Here is a 12,376-nt window from a genome sequence, read left to right as displayed (position 1 = left end):
CGAAACTGACATCCAGCACGACAGCCATCCCTCGTCAGCAGCGACGCGAGTGTGGGTTGTGTAGGTCCGCGTCACGTTCGCTTTTCCAACTTAAAACAAAACGCTGTCAACCGTGACAGCTCCTTTCCCATCGCCGTGCGGTCTGTCCTGCATTCTGCCCCGGGCTACACTCTTCCCCCTTCCTGGCTCCGACCTGCCTGTTCCGGTGTATGGTAATAGGCTTCCGGTGCTTGACGAGCTCTAGAAAACACGTCACAGCCCATCTCGATCGAGAAAAGCCGGCGAGGAACAGCAGGCAGGTGGCGGGAAGCCAAACAAATACGCACACGAAGAAGGTGACTTTTCCCACCATTCCCAACAGAGAAAAACAAAAGTCCCCTTGCGCGTGACTATTGGTTTTTGGAGTGAGCTGTAAAACCACTTAGCAAACCACGAGCCAAAGTAAAGTCTCACTTTTATGAAGGACCGTCGGACGCTTTAAACATTCGTTGCGCTCAACCGTGGCCGGGATTCTTCAGCCATCACGCCTTGTACGCCACATATTTTCCCGGTAAGAAGGCACAAAATGTTACCCGGGAGCTGGTGTACCCTTTGTCTTCGGGCAGTCCGTGGGAGAAGAAAGCTGCAACATAAATTAGCAAACTTTTCTCATCAGCACTTTCAGCACCGCCTCATGACGGCGCGCCGACGGCTTTACGACGTCACGCACACACGCTCAACGCCAGCGGTGCGACGAATGCATCCCGTTACACACGGAACATTATCGCCAACGTGACAGACCCATTTAAAACTTCAAACCGTTTGAAAGACGGAGGAAATTACTCTGTCGAAAGCTCAAAGGTCAGGTCGTGAGGGAATGGAAGCACTGTGGGGTTGGTGCAAGTATGAGTCGGTTCTTCGTTTTCCATGCGACACATTCATATTCAAATGGAGCACATTCGATGTGTGACGAACGGAAAGCTACGTTTTCTTCCATTTTATCGGCACTCGCAGAAGGAAAAGGATAGAAAGAAAGTAGTATAAGTTAAGGTCAAGTGGGGCAACGTGCCCCCTCAAATCGAAATCGAGACATTTTTCTATTCTCCACCATTCATTAAAAACATTTCTAATTTTTCATAGTTCAATATCCAAACATCTTTTTTAAGCACGAAAAATAAGAAAACCCGATTCAAACATATCAATTTCTTGTTAAATAAAGTCTTCGAAGGACCTTTTAGTTTTGACTCCGTTGACAATAGTGGGCCAAGATGGCCCGAACGGTGGGGCAGCATGCACCGCGACTTAAATATGGGGCAAGACTACCTAAAACAAACAGGATAAGTACCAAGCTTAGTCTATGCAGAGGCAGAAGTAAACAGTCCAATATTGAACCCGTATAACCCCCCCCCCCCCCCCCTCCCCCCTTAATGGTTTGAATTTTGTTGTGTAGTTTACGAAAGACAGTTTTTTGTTGATTTCCCAACAATTATTGATTATTTTTACAGAATTGTTTTTTGTCTTGAATTTAAAATGTTGATAATATTGAAACAACTGTTCTTCGATATTCGTAAAATAACATATTTCAGTGATATAAAAATGCCTGATTGATTGAAAAATAGTGTTTCAACACATTTAAATAAAAGTAAAAAAAAATTATTTTATTTAGAGTCGATTTGTTGTTTCTCGTTTTCTTTATGAGCTGTTAATTTTTGACGTAAAATATACATAGGATGCCGGATGCACATGCCGGTACATTGTACCCCACCGGGGCATCTTGCTCCGATTTCCCCTACAACAAATGATTAAGCAGCGAATTATACTATGGCACATTCGACAGTGACATATAAAAAATAAAAGAACCAAAAAAAAATAACCAATAAGTCAAGCAAAATGAATATGAGTAGAAAATGTGAACCTAATGGAATCCAAAACCAGGTTCTTAAAAATAATACAAAATAAACTAAAACATTGGAGATGACAAACATTGCTCATTGTACATGATGACAGAAAAATATTTTTCTGATTTTAGCATTGTCTATAAATCTTAAGAAACCTTTAGAGAGTACATTAAATAGCATCAATTGAATATTGAAACGTATTCAATCAAATACTCGGCAAATATCCATCTTCATCATTCACACATTCCACGTCCAGCTAGAGGTGACCGTCCAAGCACAGTTCGATTGTTTCAAATCAGAAACTCAATTTCCTCCAAAACTATCGCTCGATTGTCACCGGCAGCGGCCGTACCATCATCAGTTCCACCCATCACGTGCCGTTCCGATCGAGCTGACCGGTACCGATTCGGTCAATCATTCGGTTTTCCAACAGCTATCGGTCACGGTTGTGTTTGAGCGTGCGAAGGAAAACAAAAACCTGACTAAAGCAATTCGAAAAACATTCATCGGACGTAGAACTTGAATTGTCCGTGGTAGGAAAAAGGACAGTTCACTTGTGTGTATGTACCCGATTGGTTGCAATAGTGAAGGTAGAATGTGTACGGATTTGTTCCCCGGTCGGTGATGGGCCGGAAATGGAGACCGAGCAGGCAATGGAAACTAATGAAATGAATGTGAGTTGAGCCCGGTTCGGCTCGAAAGCCAACCCTCCACCGAGGTGGCAAGGTATTGGAATCAATTGGGATGGGAAGGTGGACGCAAGAAAGCTAAGACCCATCGTCGATCGCTAAGGAACAGTAGCACAAACATTTTGCGCACCCTTAAACCCGTTCATTCTCGCCAGCGCGGCAGCAAACCGGATAACCGATACGAACTGATAGCGAAAGGAACGCACCGCGGCTAAACCTACGTCTGGAGCGACACGTGGCAGGAAAGATGTAGGAGAAGGAAACGGAGGAAAGAGTGTGGGGAAAGTGGGTGCAAAGGTAAGCCTCGGAAAGCACCTAGCGCCGGAAAGCAGCCACGTGGAACGTGAGTGGAATGCGATCGAACGGAAATGAAATTTAGGTCCTATGTCACGGTTCCTTTTTCCCCCTCCTCCCCCTCCCAACCACCTTCCGGGGAAAATGATACGCAGCGGTGAGTAGCGAACGTGGAGAATCAAGAAATATTCGAAGCAAGGAAGAATGCACTGACGGCGAACAGAAACATTCATGTCGTCCGACTCGAACAGGGGAATTCTTCAGTTCTATACATTTTTTCCAGTCTCATTCGTTCCTAAAAATCGAGCAAAACATGTCTCAATATTTAATATAATTTGTGCTACCGTAAAAAATAACGTTGAAAAAATCACTCTAAACCCCAAAGAGTCCCAAGGCTTTCTACAAAATAAAAGACGGAAACATTTTGATTCATATAATATTCCTAGTTTAAGTTTTGATGTTTCTTTTGGATTATGCTGAACTAAAATGGAACAGTATTTTAAATTGAATTTATGTTGCTTAAGAATGCTACCACTCTACAAGAAACTAAAATGTAAGCAATTCGGTTACGTTCGTTTAAAAATGGAGCTAAGTTTTATTTCGCATCCAACAGTTTTCAGCACAAATTTATGTTTCCCATGTTTACTTCTCTCACAAAAAGCTTAACACCTTTATTTCTGCTTCCTTTGTGCGGTGTTTATTTGGAATGTACCTGCTTGGAAAACATATTCTTATGTGTTTATAAAGTTCTGTTCATTTATTTGGCTCTAATCGTTGCAATTGAACCAATTTAACACAGCATCGATTCTGTTGTCACACACAAATAACACATAATGTATAACAAAAATACTTGCAAACTTACTAACAAACTGACCTTCATTTAATCAACAAAATCATTTTTTTATTTTAATTCTTTTTTTGGGGCTTGGACCGAAAACTATACAAAATTGTTAAAAAAAAACAGTGTAACAATTTTTGAAGCCATTTTCTCGACATGGCTGGAGCGTAAAGGGGTTAACATTTAGAAAACATAAATAAAATATCTTTCAATTGTAAATGTGTTGTTGACATAACAAAAAAAAAGTTCATTTTACTCGTGTTCCCCGTGCTCAAAGCTAGCGAGGAAAATTAATTAATCAACAAATATGCTGCTCAGAATATGAAAACGCTAGTCTCAACAGCGACTCGGTAAGTTAGAGGTAAGAGGTAAGCTAGTAGCTACCCTTAATAACTCAACCCCGAATGCCTTCTCGGACTATGTGCTCGAAGTGCGCCACGGGAGTTCTTTCGTGCAACAAATACTCGACCGACCCCTGGTACGAGTGGTTTGGGAAACACAAAAAGAGAACCAAAAACTTGTCGGTGGGTAAAATATAGCATACATAAAACAGCTGGAACATTTCCTCCAAAAATGATGTGAACACGATTATTGATGTAAACAGTTATTACTACTACAAATGGAGCATACTAGCCGCTGTAACCATCAGGAACAATGTGTTAAAAGTTATCTATGCGTCTGTGAAAGTTCTTCAGGCAGAAACTAAAAACCAAAACCTCAATGCAACTTTACATTCAAACAATATCTTAATACTCACGTCGCTTAAAGTTCGCACCAGTCAACGCTTGCGCCAACCTGACTTCTAAGTTTTATTGATTTCTCTCACCCTTGTTCGAATATTTTCCAACGGTTCTCCTTCATCAGCTCATAAATTGTGTTTTTACATTTCGCAAGAGCGATGGCGTTGGCGCGATCTGTGATTCCAATACGCTAGCACCTTTGCGCTGTGGGCCGCCCGAACATCGAGCTGTTGGTGCGGTTCGAGCTTTTGCCACGGGCTGGCATTGCATTAAATTCTCATAAATGTTTAAACAGTCGCACAGGGACAGCACATTACAGGACAAATACGCAAAAGCGAATAGTATTCCGCTTTTATTAAGTACTCAATAATTTATCAGACGGCATTCCCACCATCACGCCAGTGTCCTTTAGATTTATTTATTGTAATTGAATGATATTTTGAAAAGTAAGCAACGTCCTTTTACTGTTTAAATTTGGTAACCAAGAAAAGGTTTGGAAAAAAACTCATGGTAAATCTGTTATATAGCGTTGAATAGAATCATTAAAATGGTACTACAGAGAATTATATATAGTTGTTATTGATGAGCTTAACACGATTCGGAAACAATAAACTTCCAAAATATGACATGCAAGTTCGTGTGTTAGAACTTTATTTTGTACAACGACGCCTAACAATGACTTTGCTAATTTAAATGTATAAAATTTTGTGAGTTCAAATAAATGAAACTGATTTAAACATGGATTAGTAATAAGTACAAATTAATTTAAGTTTTAGTTTGAACGGCCAGGCCGTAAGTACAAATAAATTTGAAGCAAATGTTGGATAAATCTGACGTGATTGAGGCACACATGTCACTTCAACAAATAGTGTTGTATATCTTCAACTTTATGCATCCTCAAGAAAACGAGTCAGATATTCAGCAAACAAAAATATATGTTCTAAACTGCCATATCTTACATTTAACCGGGACGACGAAGCAATTACGTTCCATCTCTACGAGTCTGTCGGTGAAGCTACATTGGCGGGCTCAACTACAGCCTCCTGGAGACTGGGAGGCGGAAAGACGAACGCGGACTAACTGCTTCTTCCGCCCTCACCAAAGATTATCTACCAGAGCTCTCAGCTCACGAAGATTTATCTGCCACCAAAGCAGGAGAAATGAGCACTGGCTTCACGGACATCCGGTGAGTACCAACTCCATCTGATTTCCACCCTTTTCCCACCCCTCCCGCCCTACGACTCCGAAAGGGTGATGGACATTTTCACGGCCAGACATCAACCACGTACGGTGGAGGCGATGATTGACTCGGAATTGCCCGGGGCTTTCCGGTAGGAACGTCACACTCGTGTGCGAACGCGCAGCCGAAAGCTGCACGACGGGTAGTGTAATTTGCCAACAGACTGTTGCGACCCCAGCCCCGGAGATGGAATGGCCACTTTGGGGGGGGACCAACCGTTTGCTAGAGGATACAACCTATCGCAATCTGGTCGGAAATGGCACGTTTCGGTCGAATTATTTGGCTGTCGCACGTGGATGTCTATTTATACAGAGAAAAAAATACACAAATAAACAACGTACGGTACGGTGTTTTTTTTTTTTGAAAAAGGAAAAACGACTACATTGTTTCTGATATGGTACTTATTTTGCATCTAACATTTCAATTTAGTGATGCTTGGCATGATGATATGATTAGTGCACTCACAATGTATTTAACATTTTACTTTCATAAAAGCCGTACAATGTTTCACCGAGCGGAAAATGGGAAAATATTCTTTACAAATAAGTTCAGCATGCTACGCATGTTTGCGTTTCGAACAAACACACCTTCAAAAAAATCTGCATTCAAAATATCAACAAACAGATTATGCAAATACAACGCACTACAAGCGGGATGTAAAATATTTCCGAGCACACCGAATGCAAACGATGTTCGCATAAATTTCAAATTTATGCACAACTAAGCAAACAAACCCCGCGCCCCCCGTCGCACCAACACCGTCCCAGGTAGGCATGCTGGTAATTGAATTTTTATTTGCTCTCCCAATAACTACCACACCACGGTCGGATAAATAAACGTATGTGCTACCGTTCCGTTTGCCTTTGGGACGGTGTGCGGAAATTACTCTTTAAATTTTACACCATTTTCCATTACCGGTGGGGCGAGTGTGGGCCGAAGCAAATTACACACGTTCTCGACACACTTCCCCGCCTCGCGAAACGGCTCCCAGCTCTGGGTGCACGAAATCGGTGTTCTCGATTAGTTTACTGGCAAACGAAATAAAGCAAGCCCGACTGTCGGAAATTTATGATCGCCAGTTGCAATGGAAAAGCATTAAATATGACTTTTTGCTCCATTGCTTTATGCTCAGGAAAAGTGTCACGACCGGGGTTGGCAGTCGGGAATATTACGTTCCGCTTTCTTCGTGCCCATTTGGCGTGCACCGCAATCGCATCGCAATCAGCAAGGAACGAACGACGATAAACATCGCCCAGACATATATCTTGACGTCAACCAAGCCACCCGGTTACCGCTCGTGAACTCTACCTTGCAAGCGAAAGGGAAAAAGGGCTGTCTAATCGCTGGATTCGCTTTCCTGGTAGGAGGGATTTATCTGTTATTGGATAAAATGAATTAAAAATGCATTTAGTCAGCATCCGGTTGGAAGAAGAACGAATCCATAAACTAGCTGGATCCATGGACGATGGTAGTAGACGGTAGTAAATCTGGTTGAAAAATCTGTCCCAACATGAGTTACAATGTATTTTACATTAATATAACATTATCAAATGACGCAGAACGTAATACATTAACGAAAAAGAAAAACTAAGTTTTGTCCCATTGTAATGTAATTTAGTCGAATTATTAAAACCCCTTCACAGTCTTTCCATTTCGAGAAAATGGTTAAAAAAAGTACCACACGGTATTTTAAAAATATTTTTTGCAGTTTTTGGACTGAAATAGAAGAAAAGCTTATTTTTTTCCAAAGTATTTTAAATTTTTTTAAACAAATGATGGTAACACCACAGAACATAAGTGGAAACAAAACGGGTGACAATTTACTACCCGAAGCAGGCTCAGGCAAAACAATACGAGAGCCATCCACTGAAGTAGTAGTAGAACACGTGAAATAGTAGTTGTGATAATAGGTAAGATACTAATGGGTTCGACTAAAATCTTTCCACATTATAGTTGCAGTTTCTAAGCTTTGCAGACTTTATGTTGAATTTCTTATTTCGAGTCGATGTTTTTGAATAGAAAATTTTTCAGTTTAATCACAAACTTCAGGACAAGAGAATGCAAAATCATGTACATAAAATGTGCTTAATTTAAGGGGGCTTAATTACAAAACAAACCTGATCTATCTATTGATTGATCAGCATTGTAAGGAAATATAGAGGATAGTGGATTTGTGTATTGGATATTCTCCAGGTTTATGGAGGGTGGTGGGAGTTTTTAATACGATGGTAGGGTGCGAAGATGTTTTTGCCATGTACTATGAGTTTGATTTAGTTAAAAATGTTTCAATTCAATCGATTTTTGCAGATTGTGTTAAAGATAGATGTTCAAAACCAAGCAAGCTTTGGAGAATTTGTTCTGAGTTAATAATTTTTATTGGTGAGGTTTTTCACAAGGATTCCACACTGAAGCGCCATAAGCTATAGTTGGACTCAGTAGGGATTTTCAGTTTTCATAACTATATAGGCAAATACATATTTTCTCACATTTGATTGTTGTGTTTTCGATTGTAAGGCGTAAGGCGTTTGTAAATATGTTTCTCCCACTGTAATATTTTGTATTCCACTGTAAGTTTGTATCAGATGACTGCAGTTCTCTGTATTGGGTTTTCCTAATTCCATAAAACGTATGTTAAAACTTGTTTTGCATTCGTTCGGATTTATTTGTAGTTTCCATTTGCTGCAAATTTTTTGATATGTGTAGCAATTCATATTGAAAAGGATAAATTCTCATTAAAATGAAAAGCACCAGGCGTCTCCATTTACCATGTACTGTAAAAGGGTAGCGGTAGTGGTAACAATAAAAAGCTGTAAGAAGCATCATTAACTACGATTCAAACATATGATTTTGAAGTGTCTTGCATTACGTTATGACGAAATAAAATTATGATACGCCGTAGGAAGCAAATCATCTAATGGAGGCGCCTGGTATGTCAAATGAAATTTGTCGAGAAACTATTCATATCAACTACCATTGAACGAAAACTTGAGTTAAAACATATCTCGTAACGAACTTATTACATCTCTCACTCTCTCTTTATTGCTTCCTCTATCCCTCTCCCTCTTGAGCACCATGAGCGCAACACTTTCGAAATTAAAAACTCACCTATCAGCGAAAACAGGCATGATCTGGAATTGATTTTGAGCACGTTTCCCTTTTTGAAATAGTTCACCACTCCCAGGCGGAAAGCAGGTGAACCGATGTTTGACCCGGTTCGCTGGCGGGCCGTTTACGCTGCCATCACGCCGTTATCATGCACGGCCCAGCTGGCAGCGTGGCCGGGGAGAGAGAGAGCAAAACGTGTCAAGTTGACTGGCACTGGGGCAGACCGACACGCCGTGCAGAATCACCACAATCTTAACGTGATGAGCCCCCAACCCCCCAAACCACCACGCCCGTCGACTCGGTGCAGTGCCGGTCGTGGAAAACTGCATGGGCCGGGAGCCGGTGCTCGTTTTCAGTTCATTCATTTCCGCCGTGAGGCGAGGAAAATTATGAACATCGGTTCACACCGGGATAGAGAGAGAGGGAGGAGTTGGGCGAACCACAGACATCATCGAAACCAGCGCTAGACAAAAAGTAGGGTAAAGTGGAAACGAACCAGCCCATGCCTGCCCAAGATCCGTGTATTCGGTTTCTTTTCCAAACACTGATTCACACGTTCCCACACGACCACCATGCCCCTTGCCTTGCCCAGTACCACCCCCACCGAACCTCAGCGCTACTGCTTCGGTTGACAACTTCCAGCTCGTTTGTTGCAGACCCATTCGAATCATATTTCCCTCCCCCGGTCCCGATGGGTTCTGGTCCCCCGGGGGGGTTGTCCGCTCGATATGACGCTGTGTTGTTGCTACACCACTGCCGACGGTGTGCATTTCGGTTTGTTTGCCCCGAGCACGTCGTTTCTTGGCCCGCAAAGGAAGCGAACAACGATGTCCCCCCGGTTTGGACAACTATTCCAACCAGTGATTTGGGCATGTTCACCAGCGAGCAATCTTTCCGGGGGTCTGTCTGTGTATCTGTGTGTATTTGTGTGTTCAAGGCAAAAATTAACAAAGGTGAGTGAAAGAGAAAACAAAGGCGACTGCAATCATTGCACGAGCGAAGGCGGCGAAAGGAGACGGAAAATAACGAACCAACCGGGCGTGGATTGAGATTGAGCGAAGAAGCTCTGACAGCTGCTGAAGTTTGTGCCTGGGGAGCGGTTGAATTTATTTTATTATTTTTGTTCCCTTTTCCCCCGCCCTGCCGCCCCCCCCCCCCCCCGCCTTTCGGACTCAACACCATCCCGTTTGGTTCACTTTCATCGACGCGTCTTTCGCTTCGCCCGCCGGTCCATTTAACCGGAGACAAGTGAAATATGATTTGATGCTGCACGCCGACCTGCTAGTATCCATCACCGTGGCTGTGCTTTTTTCCTCGGCTTCCAACTTCTTTTTTTTAAGCCAAGAACCACCATGCTCGACTCTCGGACAGCATGAGTTTCACTTGGGTTTTTTTGCTCACGTTTCACGATGAGCACGACGTGATGGACGAGCAAAAAAGTGTGTCTGACGGCGAGCGTCTGACGACGTCGGAAGAGCAATAGGAATAAGGATCCAAGATCAACCCCCTTGTGTTCCGCACGATAAGGAAGAAATAAAAATAAAAAAGTATGCCCAGTCTCGAACAACGGAATGAATATATTATAATTTTTTCCTCCTTGCCTGTGCTCGAGGGAAAGTATAACTGCAAACGGTGCTATTTTGCGCCACAGCACCCGTTTGGTGGGCAAATGGAGGTGGTCTGTTGCACAATTAATAGCACAGCCGTGGAGGCAAACAAATAAGCCCGGCTGCAATGGCTAAACCCCCCGCTGCACGGGGGACTGACACTTGGGCGTCATGTCAAACACGAGCCCGAATCATGCCTGGCAGCGTAAATTTGGCTCCGGGAAAGGCCTGGCACCGGCTGGGTCGGATATAAAAGGCATACACCAAGGCGCTCAACGGGATGCAAGAGTGGGAGGGTAGGAAAAAATGCGAGAAAAGTTCAACCAACTGACACACAGAAGAAGAAGTTTGAACAAAAAACATGTTCCCGGTAGAAATGTAGCGTATCAAAGGGAAAAACAAGCGCCCTTTATTGTGTTTGTTGCATGGGTTGCAATAACGATAAGTCAAGGGAAATAAAGTGAGTAAATATACAAAAGAAGGAAAATAATATCGACCTACAAAGCATCATTCTATTTAACATAAATACATACACTAAAAAAATACCACACCAATAAATTCAATACGCAGCAGGCTAACAGAGAAGGTACGAGATACAATTAGTTAAAAACTATAAAATAAGGGGTTTTCTTTGCACTATCTTCTTGATATTGATACACATTTGAGTACGATACGAGTTCAGGTTCACGAGATATTTTCAAAATTATGCTGACGCGCACTAAACACGCGCCAAAAAAGAGAGTTAATTTGGGATTTTGTGACATAAATGTGATCATTTTAATCAGTTTATCTGGGTTGATAACAAATTTGATTTTCTAAAAACATAAAACCCCAAAAAACTACATTCTACCAAAATGGTCAGAAAAGGATCACCGTTGCAGAATAGGATCGTAATCATTTTATTGCACGAAAATAGAATAAAAAGTTAGCTTGAAGTTGCTTTTTTATATAAAAATAAACCGAACATTAGTGGCTAGAGTGGTTTGGCAAAGGAAAATCCAAAGACGAAAATAATGCGCCTCATCCGGTTTGCTATGACGGTAAAACGATCGGTTCTTGATTAATTTTGAAGGTGGCTAACCTTTTGACATCTCTAACCTACTCTAAATACATTATTTATTTTCATATTAAAACAAACAACAACTTAATTGCACCGTTTTCCTTCATTGTTATGCAATCTTCTGCAAAAGAGTTCCTTTTCTGATCATGTTGGGTTAACAAAGAATTAAATTTGTTATCAAGCATAGTTGAACTGATTAAAACGTTCATATTTTAATTCATAACACTTCAAACAACTACCAAATAATGAAGCAAAAGTAAAACACAATACAAGACAGGCTGAAGCATTGTACTGTGTCCTTTTTTGGTGCGTGTTTAGGGTACGACGGCACAATTTTGAGCATAACTCAGGAACCCAAACTCGCATCATAATCAAATTTTTATCGATATGAAGAGGATAGGGCAGAGAACAATCTGTCAGTTTTAGTTATTTCAATTTCTGGTTTAGCCTACTGTGTACTAACTTTATTGGTACAGTGTACTTGTGTTGAAAATGATAAAAATGATGGTGTGAGGAATTAAACACAACTTATTACAATAAGAACCAGGACTCCGTTATTCTCCAAAGTACATTCTATTATTCTCTTTAACGTAATGTTTCGATTGTTTCAGACAATTTCATCAAACCCACCATCATAATTGTGTGTCGTCGATATGCGGTTTGTGGCTGAAACGCTTAAAATCACGTAAACAAATATCAATTTATCACGAACTCTTCTTCTAAACCGGACCTTGCGTAGGCTGTGGTAGTTCATTAATTATACCGGTTGAAGTTTGCTGATTAGATCTCGGGCAAAGCGGAACCCTTTTGCTTCGAACCAAACCGGCTGCATGCCTTCTTGCGTCAAAGTGGTTCCAGCAATCAACGGGCTAACAACGGAGAGGCCAACCGGTGCCAGATATCTTCCGTATCAGTTACCAATCACG

Source organism: Anopheles ziemanni, chromosome 3 (assembly GCF_943734765.1).
Source record: "Anopheles ziemanni chromosome 3, idAnoZiCoDA_A2_x.2, whole genome shotgun sequence".
NCBI classification, from domain to species: Eukaryota; Metazoa; Arthropoda; class Insecta; order Diptera; family Culicidae; genus Anopheles; species Anopheles ziemanni.
Note: the sequence above shows the minus strand (reverse complement) of the source record.